Here is a 12,172-nt window from a genome sequence, read left to right on the forward strand (position 1 = left end):
GTTCATTATTGGTATATTAAAAATGCAACTGAGGGCAGCCGGTTAGCTCAGTTGGTCAGAGCGCGAGCTCTTAACAAGGTTGCTGGTTCAGTTCCTACATGGGATGGTGGGCTGCGCCCCCTGCAACTAGATTGAAAATGGCATCTGGACTTGGAGCTGAGCTGCGCCCTCCACAATGAGACTGAAGGACAACGATTTGACTTGGAGCTGATGGGTCCTGAAAAAAACAGTAGTTATCCAGTAAAAATTAAAAAAAAAAATACAATCGATTTCTGAATGTTAATATTGTATCCTGCTACTTTACTAAATTCATTTATCAGTTCTAATAGTTTCTGATGGAATTTTTTTGGTTCTCTATATATGGTATGTCATCTGCAAATAATGACAGTAATGCTTCTTCCTTTCCCATCTGAATGTCTTTTATTTCTTTTCTTGTCTGATTGCAGTGGCTAGGACTTCTAATATTATGTTGAATAAAAGTGGTGCAAGTGGGAATTGTTGCCTTGTTCCTGATCTTAAGGAGAATGTGTTTAGCTTTTCCCCATTGAGTATGATGTTAGCTGTGGGTTTGTCATATATGGCCTTTGTTATGTTGACTTATGTTCCTTCTATTCCCACTTTGCTGAGAGTTTTTATCATAAATCGCTGCTGGATTTTTTCAAATGCTTTTTCTGCATCTATTGATATGACCATATGAAAATCATGATTTTTTTCCAATCATATGAACACGTAATTTTTATTTTTCATTTAGTTTATGTGGTGTATCATGTAAATTGATTAGCAGATGTTGAACCAAACTTGCACACCAGAAATGAATCCCACTTGATCGTGGTGTATGATCATTTTAACATATTGCTGAATTCAGTTTGCTAAGATTTTGTTGAAGATTTCTGCCTCTGTTTATCAGGGATGTCGGCCTAATAGTCTTCTTTTTTTCATAACGTCTTTGTCTGATTTTGGAATCAGGGTAATGGTGGCCTCGTAAAATGAGCTTGGGAGCCTTCCTTCCTCTGGAATTCTTTGGAATAGTTTGAGGAGAATAGGTGTTAATTATTTTTTGAATGTTTGATAAAATTCACCTGTGAAGCCATCTGGTCCAGGACTTTTGCTTATTGGCAGCTTGTTCATTACTGATTTGATTTTGTTGGTGGTAATCAGTCGGTTCAAATTTTCTGTTTCTTCTTGATTCAGCCTTGGTATGCTTCTAGGAATGTATCCATTTCTTCCAGATTGGCCAATTTGTTGGTGTATAGTTAGTTGCCTGTAGTATTTTCTCAAATTTTTTTGTATTTCTGTGCTGTTGGTTGTCATTTCTCCTTTGTCATTTCTGATTTTATTTATTTGGGTCCTCTTTTTTATTCTTGATGAGTCTGGTTAAACGTTTGTCAATTTTGTTTATCTTTTTAAAAAAACAGCTCTTGGTTTCATCGATCTTTTGTATTGTTTTATTGTTTTTCAGTCTCTATTTCATTTATTTCCACTCTGATCTTTATTATTTCCTTCCTTGTACTCACTTTGGGCTTAGTTTGCTGTTCTTTTTCCAGATCCCTTAGGTATAAAGTTAGACTGTTTATGTGAGATTTGTTTGTCTGTTTCTTTCTTTTGCTTTTCAATGGAACACATTTATTGAGGTGAAATCACGTTGTTTTTAGCTCTTGAGTCAAAAAGTGTACACAAATGTTTTTTATATAGCTATTAAGAATAAGAGACCAAGATGGGTGTGCCCAAAATATATTATGCAGTTGGCAGTTCTATGGTCATCAGGAAGAAATTTAGAGAACGGATTTCATTGGTTGGTTTTCATAGCTTCACAGACCCCCTGCCCCCAAAAAAATGACCCCGACAGCAAACAGCAAAATTTTTATCCACATAGGAATGGAGCATCCCTTTTTGTCTTTTCTGATTTGACATCTGCCAAGGGAACATACTTAGGAATATATTTAGATGAATAAAATTCCCCCGTCCTAAAATCACTGAGTTCTAATGGCCAGCCTACAGCCCCTGTGATTAGTCTGTGGCAACTAGCACTAATTCCTGTTGGTGTAGATACTTCAAAGGGAAAGATTTCTTTAAGAATATCCCTTTCTATTCTTCTTTCCTCTTTTTCTCCCACTTCAGCTCTTGTCAATGGTTTCTTTGGTGTTCTTCTGGGGATGTCTGAGAATTCAGTAATTGGCAGAATAGGAGCTGCATACTTGAAATTTCCAATCACTCTGTTGACAATTAAGGTTTTGTTGCTTGAATCCATTATAGTTTCAGCTATGGGAGGAGTACTCTCTGAAATTATTGCACCATCTATACGAAAATGTTCTGAAGTATCCACCTGATTTTGCTCAACTCTTCTTTGCCTGCGTGTTGCTGGAGTCTTTGCTCTGCCCTTTAGTGATTCTCTCTTCTCAAGCTTGTGCTCTATTTTACCTTCCTCATTGTCACTGTATCTGTCAGAGTCACTGACTCCAATCTGTCCTGTATTTTCTGCTGAAGAAGAAATTGTTGGCAAAAAAGTAGAAGATCTTGATTCTGTTCCTTGTTCCCTCAGTTTTCAACAGATTTTTCTCATATAGCTTCCTGGTTGTTCCCACAATAGGACCAGGATTCACTCCATATTTCACAAGCGGATCCAGAAGGTCTTCATTAGTGAGTTCTGTTATATCGACATCATCTTTATCTTCTGGTCTGGGTTTATCAGTTTTCTTTGTGGCTTTCCTGCCAACTGTGGCTCAGCTGTGGCCCACAGCAGCTGCCCCAGAGCCAAGGACTGGGGTGGGCTGGCACTGCTCATCGCTGGAGAAGGCCGGAGACCCCTTGCTGTTAGTGCCTGCGGCCTTTTGTTTCTTGAGGTAGGTCTGCAATGCCATGGAGGTAGGCCTCCAATGCTATTCCCTCTTAGGACTACTTTCACTGTGTCCCATAGATTTGGGGTCGTTGTGTTTTCATTTTCATTTGTCTTAAGGTATAACATCTTTTGATTTCTTCCTTAATCTTAGTATTGACCCATTCATCGTTTGGTAGCGTGTTATTTAGCCTCCATATGTTTGTGTGCTTTTCAGTTTTTTTCTTGTAATCATTTCTAGTTTCATACCGTGTGACCAGAGAAGACACTTGATATGATTTCAATCTTCTTAAGTTTATTGAGACTTGTTTTGTGGCCTAACATGTAGTCTGTCTTGGAAAATGTTCCGTGCGCACTTGAAAAGCATGTATATTCTGCTGCTTCAGGGTCAAATGCTCTAAAGATATCAATTAAATCCATCTGGTCTAGTGTGTCGTTTAAGGCAGCTGTTTCTGTGTTGATTTTCTGTCTGGAGGATCTGTCCATTGGTGTCAACGGGGTATTAAAGTCCCCTGCCACGATTGTGTTACTGTTGATCTGTCTTTATGTCTGTCAATATCTGTTTTTATATATTTAGATGCTCCTATGTTGGGTGCAGAGATGTTTATTAAAGTTATGTCCTCTTGTCGAATCAATCCCTTTATTATTATCTAATATCCTTCTTGTCCCTTATTATAGCCTTCATTTTAAAATCGATTTTGTCTGATATAAGTATTGCTACCCCAGATTTTTCCTCATTTCCATTTGCACGAAATATCTTTTTCCGTCCCTTTAACTTTTAGTCTATGTGTGTCTTTCAGTCTGAGGTGAGTCTCTTGTAGACAGCATATGTGTGGGTCTTATTGTCTTACCCATTCTGCTATCCTATGTCTTTTGACTGGAGCATTTAATCCATTTACATTTAAAGTGATTATTGATAGATATATAGTTGTTGCCATTTTATTATTTGTAGTTTTGATCTTCATTTGTTTGTTTTCTCCTTTCTTCTGCTTAAAGCAATCCCTTTAACATGTCTTATAATACTGGCTTGGTGCTAATGAATGCCTTTAGCTTTTTCTTGCCTGGGAAGCTCTTTATCCCTCAATTTTAAATGATAGCCTTGTTGGGTAGAGTAGTCTTCATTGTAGGCCCTTGTTTTGCACCACGTTGAATATTTCCTGCCAGTCCCTTCTGGCCTGCAAAGTTTCGGCTGAGAAATCAGCTGATCGTCTTATGGGAGCTCCCTTGTATGTAACTAGTTATCTTTCTCTTGCTGCTTTTAGGATTCGCTCTCTGTCTTTAACATTTACCATTGTGGGCACAGAGTCCCAGAGAGCAGTTTCCAGGCTCTCGGCCTCATGTGGAAAGGTGCTGGCTCGGGTAGTAGATGGCTGTCGGCTGTGGCTAATTGACCATCAGCTGTAACCAGTTAGCCAATTAGCCACTGATATAACTGCCGCGGCTGCGCTGGTTGGTGAGTCGGTTGGTGGGTTGGCAGGCAGAGAAGCGGACAGCAGGTTGCAGGTCGTGTGGAGCCAGCCTCCAGTGAGACTACAGTGGTATGACGCCTCGACCTATGGCTCCGTGGGGGTTCCTTTTTGGCCGCACCATACCCTGCGTTCTTATGTGGGGAGCGGGACCAGAGACCCCACAGGCCACCTCGCATGACAAATGGCACAGCGAGCAGGGTCTCCCACATGACAACCATTTTAATTATTATGTGTTTTGCTGTGGGCCTGTTTTTGAATTCTTGTTTGGGATTTTCTGTATTTCCTGGGCTTGTATGTTTATTTCCTTCACCAGGTTAGGCAAGTTTTCAGTCATTATTTCTTCATATGGGTTCTCATTTCCTTATTCCCTCTCTTCTCCTCCTGGTACTCCTATGATGCAAATATTATTATGCTTGATGTTGTCCCCCAGGTCCCTTAAACTATCTTCATTTTTATTATTATTATATTTCTTTTTGCTGTTCCAATTGGGTGGTTTCTGCTACCTTGTCTTCTAAATCACTGATTCGATCCTCTGCTTCATGTATTCTGCTGCAGTTTCCTTCTAGTGTATTCTTCATTTCAGTTATTGTATTCTTTCTGACTGTTGTTTTTTTTTATGGTTTCTATGTCCTTCTTTATGCTTGCTATCTCTGTGTTGAAATTCTCACTAAGTCTTAAGCATTCTTATAACCAGTGTTTTAAACTCTGTCTGGTAAGTTGATTGCCTCCATTTCGCTTAGATCTATTTCTGGAGGTTTCTCCTGTTCTTTTATTTGGGACATGTTTCTTTGTTTTCTCATTCTGGCTGCCTCTTAGGCAGCTGGCTTTGACACAGAAAAAAAGTGCCTGGAAATTGGATTGCAACTGAGCAGCTTTTTCCTCCAGATTTTTCTCCCAAAACATCTAAAGATTGAAGTTTCCCATTTGTACATAGCAGGAAAAACACATACGGCTTTTCATTTACAGAGAAGCATATGCTGAAATTTAAGTTTATTTTGCCATTTTTTTCCTTCTGATTTTTCAGCTTGCCTCATTGTTCACTATCCTAGTTATTGCTCCTCTCCATAATTGCTCAATAGCCTCCTCCCTCCACACCTTCTCTAACTGGCACTGATTGGCTTAGAGCTCCTCAAACGTGGTTGCACCTTGGAATCACCTGGAAGTTTATTAAACTCCTTGTGTTTGGCAGCTCCTCAGACCAGTTCTGTCATGACCTCTGGAGTGCCTTAAAGTTCCCAGGTGACAAAATGTGCAAGAAAGTTCAAGGGGGTAAGCGAGCCTCCCCCACAACATTGAAAGAAAGGCGTTCAATGGTTCAGTGTGAGGTCGGAGGGATAGTGGATGGGGGGAGGGGGGTTCACAGTGTGAGGGATATAAATGATGAACGTCTAAGTATTACCTTGTCTTGTACACCTGAAACTAATAAATAAAAAAATAAAAAAACAAAAAAAGAAAGAAAGGCGTTCAGGCTTGTGATGTTGCTTCACTGTGTGTGGGTCCCACAGAGTGGAGGCAACGCAGATGTTCAGCAGCGCGATGTCAAATACAGAGTGCCAACCTGGTGTGTCGGTGAGTGTGCAGGTGGAGCCAGTGAAAACTGACCCCGGCTCCGACTTCCAGACCTTGGAAAAGAAAAAGAAGGGCCAACACTGTCCTTTCACATGTCAGTGTTTATGTTCACGAGGACTTTCATTCATTAAGCAAATACTTATGAGCAGTTACTGTGTGCTCACCACTGTTCTGTGTGCTGGGGGTGCACATTTGCACGCCAGATAAGAAATCCCACGAATGGCCTGTGTTTTTGTGAAGGGGGAGATACCTAACCATAGACATCACAAAAAATTCACGTAATGTTCGATGTGATGTTCAGTGATAAGCATTACAGGAAAAGGAAAAGCAGAGCCCAGGGTTTGAGAGTTCCAGACTATGGCAGGGTGCAGGCTGCCATTGCCAAAAGGATGGTCAGGCTGGGCCTCGTTGAGCAGGCAACATCTGAAAAACCTGGAGGTGGGGGAGGGAGCCAACTGTGCTAGAGGAACAGCAAGGAGGTGAGTGGTAGGAAGTGAGGACAGAGGTGACGACATTGTTGGGGGGGGGGTAGGGTTAGGAGCATCAGACCCTGTGGGACCCTATTGCTCCCTGTCGGCATCTCAGAGAGAGATGAGTCATTGGAAGATGTGAGCAGAAGAGGGACATCATCTGGTTTAGGTTTTAAAGGATCTGAAAGGAATCAAGTGTAGGAGCAGGAAGACCGGTGAGGAGGCCACTGCAAAACCCAGCGAGAGGTGGGGGGGTAATAGCAGGGACGTGAGCAGTGGTGCATATCTGCATGTTCGGAAGATACAGCCAAAAGGATTTGCTGGCAAACTGGATACTAAGCGTAACAGCAGAACAGTCCGGGGTGATTCCGAGGTTTGGGGCCTCAGCAACTAGGAGGGTGGAGTGGCCACTGTATTAGTTAAAGTTACTATCTCCTTTGTTTCCTTCAGAATTTTAATTTATGGAGGTCACTAAGTGAAGACATGGAGAGGCCAATCCATTCAAAGAAGGTTTTCATTCTAGTCCCCAAGAGGAGGGGGCCCACTATGCCACGCAGCGCCCAAGAGGAGCGCAAGGTTTTGGCCAGGAGGCCAAAGGAATGAGGGCAAAGCCAAGGCCAGCGTACTCACTGGGGTTTCCAAAGAAAAGGCAATGTGGGCAGAGCAAACAGTTCTGATTGGCTAGTTTAAATAGTTCCGGTGGGCCTTGGGACATGAGGCTGTCCCTAGGTGTCTGGTAGCTGGGCCTGGGTTGATTCAGGCAGGGAAATACTGATTGGACATGTGAGAGTTTGGTAAGGAGGTGGCGGGAGCTGTGAGGTCTGCACTGGGTTGTTTGCATATGAAAGGCATACTGGGCATTGGGGAGCCCTGTGCTCTAAGAATTGATTGGACCTCGGAGGGGCAATGTCTCCCCAGTCAGGAAGGCCACATAAAGCCAGAGTATCAAGAACACAGAAAACAAGAAAATATAGTTAAACTAATTGACCCTGTGATGAACGGATGCCAAACAGACACATCCAGGATCGCAGAACAGGTACGTATACCAGCTGCTGGAAAGACATACCCGCACCCTCAGTGGCTTGTCCTAATGGAAGTTTATTGTCCGTACACATCAAGTTGAGTTGGCGCAAGGTGGAGTGGGGCTCTGCTCCATCAGTCGTCAGGGCCTCAGCTGACAGAAGCTGTGCTGTCTTCACCCGGTGCCTTCTGAGATCACCCTGGGTGGGTGGAGGGTCAAGTGTTGGGTTTCCGTGGGCCAGGTCTGGAAAGGGCAGCATCGCCCCTGCCCATTCACGTGGGGGCGGAAATGCGGGGGAATGGGTGCCCAGAGGACAGGAAAATAGATTTGATGAGAAATGGGTCAGTTCTGAGGGCCACAGCTGGGAATGGCACAGGACGAGGGGCAGGGCGGGACATGTGAGGTCTGAGATGTATACACAATAGACTTCCGCGTGGTGAGGGGTACGGATCTGAGATTCAGGAAATACACGGTTGACAGCTGTCCGCATCGAGATGGGGAAGGAGATTACAAAAAGGGTGAGGGTAGTTGGATGGTTCCTCCAACATGAGAAGTTCATGGACAGGAGGAAGAATCAGCAATGGAGACGGAGGGGACAGCCAGTGAGGCCAGAGGCGGGCGGGCCAGCTGGTGTCCTGAAAGACATGTGACTGCAGGGTCTTTAGCAGGAAGTCCACGTCAGTGACACTGAGGGTTGACCTTGGGGTACAGCTATGTGAAGGTCACTTCTGACCTTGATGAGAGCGGCTCCCACAGAATGCTGGGGAAAATTGGGATCATAGCATATTTATGAGAGAAGGGAGGAGAAAGCCGAGACAGTGAAAACAGGCAACTTGCAGTTTGGGGCTGTATAGGGAAGCAAATAAATAGGAAATCATTCAGGAAAGTAGTGAAAAGGTTTTGGGGTGTTTTTTTCTTCCTTTGGCAAATTATTTTATACCATCATATGTAATGAGAATTTCTTTATTGTGGTAAAATGTATATAATATAAAATTCACCACTATAACATTTTTAAGTGACAATATAGTGGCATTAAGTACACTCACATTGTTGTGCAATCATCACCACCATCATCTCCAGAAATTTCTCATCATCCCAAACAGAAACTCTGCCCATTAAACACTAACATCTCCTCCCCCACCCCCAGGCCCTGGGAATCTCTAATCTACTTTCTGTCTTTATCAGTTTGATGACTCTAGGTACATCATCTAAATGGTATTGTACAGTATTTGTCCTTTTGTGACTGGCTTATTTCACTTACCATGTGTCAGAATTTCCTTGCTTTTTAAAGCTGAATAATATTCCCCTGAATGTACGTGTCACATTTTTTATCCATTTATCCATCAGCACTTGGGTCGTTTCAGCCTTTGGCATCACGCTGCTCTGAACAAAGGTGCACAAATACCTCTTTGCGACTCTGCGGTCAATTCTTTTGGGTCTATACCCAGAAGTGGCATTGCTGGGTCATATGGTAATTCTATTTTTACTTTTTTGAGGAATCTCCGTATTGTTTTCCATAGCAGCTGCACCATTTTCCATTCCCACCAGCAGTGCACAATTTCTCCACATGCTCGCCAAAACTTTTTTTCTTTTTCTTTTGTGTTTAAATAATAGGTATCCTAATGGGTGTAACGTGATTATCTTACTGTGGTTTTGATTTGCATTTCTCTAATGATTAGTGATGTTGAGCATCTTTTCATGGGCTTATTGGCCATTTGTGTGTCCTCTTTGGAGAAACGTCTATTCAAGTCCTCCGTACATTTTAAAAATCTAATTGTTTATTTTGTTGTTGTTGACTTGTAGGTCTTCTTTATATGTTCTTGATATTAACCCCTTGTCAGATATATAATTTACAAATATATTCTCTTATTCCATGGGTTGCCTTTTCACCCTGTTGATAGTACAGTTGTCCCACCCCCTTATCCACAGGGGATACGTTCCAAGCCCCCCAGTGGATGCCTGAAACCTCAGATGGTACCAAGCCCTATATATACTATGTTTTTTCCTATGCATGCATACATTTCACCTAAAAGAAGCACTTTATGGGCATCACTACGCTTGCACTTTGGGGCCATTACTAAGTAAAACAAAGGTGACTTGAACCCAAGCACTGCGAGACCGTGACTGTCCACCTGACAACGGAGATGGCCACTGAGTGACGAATGGGCAGGTGTGTGTGGCTGCTGTGGACAAAGGGATGAGTCGCGTCTGCGCGGGATGGAGTGAGACGGTTTGAGATCTCATCACACTACTCAGAATGGTGCACAATTTAAAACTCAGGAATGGTTTACTTCTGGAATTTTCCATCTAATACATATTTTTGGACTGTGGTTGTCCAGGGTGACTGAAGCCACAGAGAGTAATGATGGATAAGGGGCGGCTACTGTGTCTTTTGATACAGAAATCAAATGCAGCCTCCTCAGAAGTTTGTAAACTGTATCTCAAAGATTCCTTGGGTAGCAGGAACAAGCAAGGTTTGTTGTTGGCTTCCCAGGTTTGGGACTGGAGGACCCAGGCCCTCCAAGCAGGAAAGACCAGTTGCCTAGAGAAAGCCTGATATGCAGGTTATCTCCCTTGACCGTTGAAGTCGGCACAATTTGCACATTACTTGTGAAGAAACTGAAGCCCCTAGCGATTGGAACCGAAGCAGACACAATAGCAGAGATGCCAGGATTCTGGGAAGCTGAATCATATTCCAGAATGCTTCTGTTTCCTCAAACATAAACCAGAAGTAAACGCACCCCTGTGGACACAAGTGTGGCAGTAAGTGGAGCCCAGGGAGCCATGTCATAACATTTGGAGACAGAGAGGAGTTAAGAGACCACTCCCAGGCCAGGGCTCTTGCAAGGCCTCCACATTTGCATGGACCTTCCTAGTTCCCAAAGGGCTTTCCTATCATCTTCTTTTAACCTTACAGAAACCTTACACATAGACACTCCTATCCGCAGTCTACCAGGTTACCTTGGCATCACTGGACTTGGAACTGAAAGCTCTGCTTTCAAATCGCAGCCTTACGATTGAACAGCCAGCCACCGGGCCAGGCACTTTGCACAGCTTGCAACTTTGATTTGTGAAATGTGGAGGAGAATGGCAAGCGCATCAAAACTTGCAAAAGCCCCTACTTAGCCCAGAGCCTGTGTTGAATAAATGTGGGTTGAATCTGAGGACTAATGTAAGAACCAAAAAGGAGAAATGACTTACACTGGCTGGGACGTCAAGGAGAGCTAGGAGCCAGCAAACTATGTGCTAGCTGCTCTACATCTATTCTCTTATTTCCTTTTTATAGCAACCATGTTATCCCATTTTTAGGACATAGAAACAGGCTCAGAGAGGTAAGAAATGTAACCAAGCTCACACAGTCATAAATGTCAGATTTAAACACATAGTATAATTTTCAAGGACCTACTCCCCCTTCAACATTTTTTTTAAAAGATTTTATTGGGAAAGGGGAACAGGACTTCATTGGGGAGCAATGTGTATTTCCATGACTTTTTATTGGGGAACAGTGGTGTATTTTTCCCAGGACTCTCAACAGCTCCATCCAAGTCAAGTTGTCCTTGTAATCTTAGGTGTGGAGAGAGCAGCTCAGCTCCAGGTCCAGTTGCAGTTGTTAGTTGCAGGGGGTGCAGCCCACCATCCCTTGGGGGAGTTGAACCAGCAACCTCGTGGTTGAGAGCCTGGGCTCCAACCAACTGAGCCATCTGGCCACCTGGGAGCTCAGCGGCAGCTCATTGACTTCATTCTAGTTGCGGAGGGCGCACCTCGCTGACCTATGTGGGAATTAAACCGGCAGCCCTGTTGCCCAGAGCTCATGCAGAGCCTGCGCTCTAACCAACTGAGCCACCCGTCCACCCAGCCTGCAACTTTTTATTAAAAACATATAGAAGAGTTGAAAGAATAATTCAATATATACCCACATACCCCTTCCCCATGTTCTACAACTGTTAACATATTGCTACATTTACTTTAGCTTGCTTTCTCCAAATGTATATATACTATTTTGAACTAATTGAAAGTAAAATATAGACATCATGAACTTTCTTTCACTCCCGTTATGGACTGAATATTTGTGTGTCCCCTCCACCCAAATTCATATATTGAAGCCATAACTCCCAATGTGACCATATCTGGAGATGGGTCTTTGAGAGGTGATTAGGGACAGATGAGGTCGTGGGGTAGTGTTCTCGTAATGGGACCAGCGCCCTTACAAGAAGGGACACCAGAGATTCTCTTTCTCTCTCTGTCTCTCTCTTCCTGAACACACTCACAGGGGAAAGGCCATGTAAGGACATGCAGTAAGAAAGTGGCAGTCTGCAAGCCAGGAAGAGAGCTCCCACCAGAACCCACCACAGAAGCACCTCCATCTTGGGCTTCCAGCCTCCAGAACTGTGAGAATATTAATTGCTGTTGTTTAAGCCACCCACTGTGTGGCATTTTATCATGGCAGCCTGAGCAGACTAAGACAACCTCTAAATACCACAGCATGCATCTGCTAAGAATAAAGACATTCTCCTACATCATCCCTCCCAGGAAAATTAGCAATTACTCCATAATATCTAATATCCTATCCAAAGTCAAATTTTCACCAATTATCCTAAGAATATCTTTTTACAGCTGCTTTTACATTTTTCAGCCAGAATCTAAGCAAGGTCCACCCATTATATTTAACATCTTTTAATCTAGAACAGTTCCCCTTGCTTTCCCCCACACCCCCCACCCGCCCATTTACAATTTTGAAGAGCCCAGGCCATTTGTCTTATAAAATGTGCTACTTTCTAGATTTCTCCTCGCGTCTAAACTCAGATACAGT

The 12,172-nt window shown here is 43.1% G+C and overlaps 1 pseudogene across 1 annotated transcript; it reads right to left on the minus strand.

Annotated features, from left to right (window-relative positions):
• Positions 1-1,808: 1,808 nt before the first annotated feature.
• LOC308489269 (lamina-associated polypeptide 2, isoforms beta/gamma-like) lies at positions 1,809-2,858 on the minus strand (annotated as a pseudogene). The gene is made up of 2 exons: positions 2,324-2,858; positions 1,809-2,113 (listed from the first exon to the last, which is right to left on the minus strand). The product of its transcript is annotated as a lamina-associated polypeptide 2, isoforms beta/gamma-like (transcript).
• Positions 2,859-12,172: the final 9,314 nt, after the last annotated feature.

Source organism: Rhinolophus hipposideros (assembly GCF_964194185.1).
Source record: "Rhinolophus hipposideros genome assembly, chromosome: 20".
Classification (NCBI taxonomy): Eukaryota; Metazoa; Chordata; class Mammalia; order Chiroptera; family Rhinolophidae; genus Rhinolophus; species Rhinolophus hipposideros.